This window comes from Balaenoptera ricei, chromosome 7 (genome assembly GCF_028023285.1).
Source record: "Balaenoptera ricei isolate mBalRic1 chromosome 7, mBalRic1.hap2, whole genome shotgun sequence".
Taxonomy (NCBI): domain Eukaryota; kingdom Metazoa; phylum Chordata; class Mammalia; order Artiodactyla; family Balaenopteridae; genus Balaenoptera; species Balaenoptera ricei.
In genome coordinates, this window is record NC_082645.1 from 16,156,795 (window position 1) to 16,162,300 (window position 5,506).

Consider the following 5,506-nt stretch of genomic DNA (forward strand, 5'->3'; position numbering starts at 1 on the left):
CAGAAATTCTGGGGATAGGGCCCAGCAACATTGTTTGGACAGATCTCCAGGAGATCCTGATGTACCTCAAGTGTGAGAGTCATTGTACTAGACCATCACCTTCTCAGATTTTATTTGCTGGCCTTGCACTATGTCTTTGCTCTTATTCCTGAATTTGTGCACAGGCATACACTGGGGATATTTGCAGGTTCGGGTCCAGACCACTGCAATAAAACAAATATTGCAATAAAGTGAGTCACATTAGTTTTTGTTTCTCAGTGTATGTAAAAATTATGTTTATACTGTACTGTAGTCTATTAAATGTGCAGTAGACTATACAATAGTACAATAATGTCTTAAAAATGTACATACCATAATTTAAAAATATTTATTGCTAAAAATTCTTACCATCATCACCAGGTCATAATTATTTTGCTGGTGGAGGGTCTTGCCTTGATGTTGATGGGTGCTTACTCATCAGGGTGGTGGTTGCTGAAGGTTGGGGTGGCTGCAGCAATTTCTTAAAATAAGACAAAAATGAAGTTTGCTGCATCGGTTGATTCTTCCTTTTGTGAATGATTTATCTGTAGTATGTAATGCTATTTGATAGCATTTTACCCACAGTAGAACTTCTTCAAAATTGGAGTCAATCCTCTCAAACCCTGATGCTGCTTTATCAACTAAGTTTATGTAATATTATAAATCCTTTGTTGTCATTTCAATAATCTTCCAAGTCTCTTCACCAGGAGTAGATTCCATCTCAAGAAACCACTTTCTTTGCTCATCCATGAGAAGCAGCTCCTCAGTCATTAAAGTTTTATCATGAGATTGCAGCAATTCAGTCACATCCTCAGGCTCCACTTCTAATTCTAGTTCTCTTGCTACTTCTACCACATCTGTAGTTCCTTCCTTCACTTGTCGTGAACCCCTCCAAGTCATCCATGAGGGTTGGAATCAACTTCTTCAAACTCCTGTGTATGTTAATATTTTGACCTCTTCTCATAAATCACAAATGTTCTTCATGGAATCTAGAATGGTGGATCCTTTCCGGACGGTTTTCAATTTAGTTTGCCCAGATCCATCAGAGGAATCATTATCTATGGCAGGTATAGCCTTACAAAATTTATTTCTTAAATAATAAGACTTGAAAGTAAAATTTACTCCTTGATCTATGGGCTGCAGAATGGATGTTGTGTTAGCAGACATGAAAACGACATTAATCTCATTGTACATCTCCATCAGTACTCTCGGGTGATCAGGTGCATTGTTAATGAACAGTAATATTTTGAAAGAAATCTCTTTTTTTTCTGAGCAGCAGGTCTCAACATTGGGCTTAAAATATTCATTAAACCATGTTGTAAACAGATGTCATCCAGGCTTTGTTGTTCTGTTTATAGAGCACAAACAGAGTAGATTTAGCATAATTCTTAAGAGCCCTAGGATTTTCAGAATGGAAAATGAACATTGGCTTCAATTTAAAGTTACCAGCTGTGATAGCCCCTAACAAGAAAGTCAGCCTGTCCTTTGAAGCTTTGAAGCCAAGCATTGACTTCACCTCTCTAGCTATGAAAGTCATAGACGGCATCTCCTTCTAACAGAAGGTTGTTTCATCTACAATAAATATCTGTGTCTTAGTGTAGCCACCTTCATCCATTACCTTAGCCAGATCTTTTGTATAAGTTGCTGTATCTTCTACATTAGCACTTGCGGCTTTACCTTGCACTTTGATGTTATGGAGATGACCCTTCCCTTAAGCCTCAAGAACCAGCCCCTGACGGCTTCAAACTTTTCTGCTGAAGCTTACTCACCTCTCTCAGCCTTCACAGAATTGAAGAAAGTTAAGGTCTTGCTTTGGATTAGGCTTTGGTTTAAGGGAATGTTGTGGCTGATTTGATTTTCTATGTAGACCATTAATAAACTTTCTCCAAATCAGCAATTTTGCTTCCTTACCATTCCTGTGTTCACTGGAGTTGCACTTAAAATTTCCTTAAAGAACTTTTCCTTTGCATTCACAACTTGGCTAACTGCTTTCAGCCTATCTCAGCTTTCGACGTGCCTTCCCCACTAAACTTAATCATTTCCAGCTTTTGATTTCAAGTGAGAGACATGTGACTCTTCCTTTTACTTGAACACTTAGAAGCCATTGTAAGGTTATTAATTGGCCTAATTTCAATATTTTTGTGTCTCAGGGAATAGGGAGGCCCAAGAAGAGGAAGACAGATGGAGGAGCAGCTGGTCAGTGGAGCAGTCAGAAAACACAACACATTTATCAGTTACATTTGAAGTCTTATATTGGAGGGATTTGTGGTGCCCCAAAACAACTACAGTTGTAACATCAAAAATCACTGATCACAGATCACCATAAAAAATATAATAAAGAAAAAGCTTGAAATGTTGTGAGAATTACCAAAATACGACAGAGACACAAAGTGAACAGCTGCTGTTGAAAATGGCACCAATAGAATTGCTAGACTCAGGGTTGCCGCAAATCTTCAATGTGTAAAAAACCACCATATCTGTGACGCACAATAAAGTGAAGCACAATAAAATGAGGTATGCCTGTATACTATTGACATGCACTGTACTGACCAAAAATATTTTCTCTCGGTTTCAATAATTTGTCAGACCATTTCTGCAATGGAAATATTTTTCACACATAAAAATTAAATTACATTGCATTACTTCTTCTGGGGACACTGAGTACCCTGGAAAACAACAATTTTTAAGTAAGGACATTCCTTCCCCCAAGACAATTGCTGCTCTCTACAGTTTTATCACAAATCTTAACAGAGTTTTATTTTAGTTGCCAAATTTTTTCAGTATGAAAAATGATCCTACAATTAAATGTTAAACAGTGATTCATTGTGTGACATTTCCCAATAAAGATAAAAATGATCAATTAAGTAAACAAGTTGTTGAGGTGGGATTTGTTCACCATCATTGTGAATGATTCATTTGTTTATCAATGTTATCTGAAGGTGGCCCATGTTATGTGGCACTTTCTATTTTCCCATGAGCTCAGAGTCAGCGCTTTACTGCATCCATCAATGACCACAACACAAGAGCACAGTAAGAGAAACCCTGACTCTGACACCAGCAGCAGTAGTATGCTGTGAGGAAGGTTTCGAGGAAAGCCAGAGGAAGGGTATCCTTGCAGCACACACAGAAAAACAAAATTGTGTTCTTATAACCCACCAGTCCCAGGCCTGCTCTCTCTCTAGGAGTCTCCATATGCTCTGTTCCACTGTGCTGGCTTCAGCCTCCTCCTTCTGGTCTTTTCACTCTGTCTCTTTCTCACTGACCCTCTGCAAACAAAGAAACTTCCTTGAGATCCATTTCCCCAAGACACAGAGCTAATCATAAATATACTTTTTCTATTATACATATTCAAAAAGAAGAAAACATCTAATTTTTGAAACCACCCACGTTTTTTCAATTCTAAGACAACTCCATAGTGGAGCATGGAGACTTCATAGAGGTTTTCAGTAAAAGCAGGGATAGGCAATAGAACAGGTGCTGCCACCGCCATGGCTCCTGATGTCCAGACGTATCAGCTGGGGCTGGGCCTGAACAATGTTGCTGGTCCCATGATATGACATAAACCTTCCCTTTAGATAGAACCAACCAGAAAATAATTCATCCTTTTGCATATGAATTTAGACTTAAATTTCTGGTTTCTCCTCAGCTCTCTGCTAGCTCCCCATTATCCTTCCCTGGGGAAAGGATGACCTTGATGACAAGAAAAGACCTCACCTTGTCTAATTTGGTGCTGATTATTGTTGAATCTGTTTAAGAAGCACAATGTGGTTATACATTTTACTGAACAGATTTTTATACTCTCTTATGTCCTTAAGGAAATAGTCACTACGGCTTTGGAAAAGGAAAACATCCCACAAGCAAGACAAACACTTGAGCTGATATGAAAATCACAATGATGGTCTTATGGGCATCGCAGTATAGAGGTCTCTGAAGCACAGAGCTTAGTAATGAAGGTGAGGCAGCTGAGTGGGGGTCAGGACCCAAGACAAGCTCATCTGGCTCCCAGTACTTCTTCTCTCCCATCTGGTCTTGCAGCAAGTGGTATAGAAAACTGTTTAGGAGTAGGCATTCCAGAACCAGACAGTTTGGAGATTAAAATCCTGGCTCTGCCACCGAGTAGCTGCATCACTGTGGGGGAGTTAATTTTTCTGTACCTCAGTGCCCTCATTGATTAAATGGGGGATAATAAAAGTACCTGTGTCTGACTATCATTTATTGCTGCATAATAAATCACCAAATGTAGTGGTTTAGAATGGCAGCCATCGTGTTCTCTCTCACAGGTTTTGTGGGTCATCAATTCAGAAGGGCTCTGCTGGACAGAGTTAGCTCAGGGTCTCTGCTGGGGTTGTGGTAGTTGGGCAGTGACTGGAGCTGGAACTGGGGGTGAGTACATGAACCAGTGTGGGACGGCTGTCATCTCTCTCCTCAGGGCAGTTGGGTTGCTATAAGGCAGCTGAAGGCTCTGAGGAGTATTGTAGGAAGCAAAGTGGAAGCTGCATCATCTTCAGAGAACCGACCTCAGAAATCACTCCACCAGACTCCACAGATGGAGCAGTCACAACAGTTCCACTCTCAAGGAGACGCCTCTTCTCTGGGAGGAGCATCAAAGTCTCATGCCACACTCACCCATAGGCAGGGTGGCAATGGTGCGGTCATCTCTGCAAAGCACAATCTGCTGCAAAGGGGTGCCCAGGGGTGTAAACAGGTTAGTTCACATAAAACACTCAGACTGTGCCAACTCTGACAAAGCACGAGGCTTACAGAATGGTGCAGCCAAATCTCCAAAACAGACATCTTTGAAAAAGCCAGATGAGGAGCCTGCATCCTGCGTCTGGGGAGAGGCTCTCAGGAGCAGACGCTCCAAGTCAGCACTACAGAGGATGTGCCCGTTTAGGAATCCCTGCGCTCAGGCCTGGGGTGCCTCTCCAGGTGTGAGGAGTAGAAAAGACAAGGGCACCTGCTAAATGGCAAAAGGTGGTTCCATGTGCTATTTGTGCCGACCCTGTATGGACTGCCTGTGCTTGTGTGAGAGCTGAAAGAGGATTTGGTTGAAATTCCAGAGACAGGGTCTCAGAGGTTGCTTTGGTCTCCACATGCTTACGTTATTGGGGAACAGAACTTGCCAGGGGTGCACGGTGCAGCCGTCCTCTGCCTGGCTTTTGATTCAGGTGGACAGAGTCAGATCTGAGCACTGCTGCTAAATGACCATAGGATCAAAGGAAACAGAGGAGGAGGAATCCATCACCACTGGTAGCTTCTGCATAGGACTCCTACTCTCTTGCTCTGCCCTTGACCTTGCCTCTCTTGGGCTTGCCTTTGGACTTTGGCTACTGCTCCTGGCTTGGCCTCACATGGATGCCCTTTGTGATGCCTCTGTACGTACTCTGTAACCTGTCTCTAAGTTTTCCTGGTTCTACTTCTGAATCACTCTCCAATCTATCTCTGCTCCCTCCCCTCTGTCTCTGCCTTCTCATTTCTCCCTAGTTCT

At 41.9% G+C, this 5,506-nt stretch overlaps 1 pseudogene; it reads right to left on the reverse strand.

Annotated features, from left to right (window-relative positions):
* Window positions 1-406: 406 nt before the first annotated feature.
* Window positions 407-2,123, reverse strand: LOC132368458 (tigger transposable element-derived protein 1-like; annotated as a pseudogene).
* Between the last annotated feature and the right edge of the window lie 3,383 nt (window positions 2,124-5,506).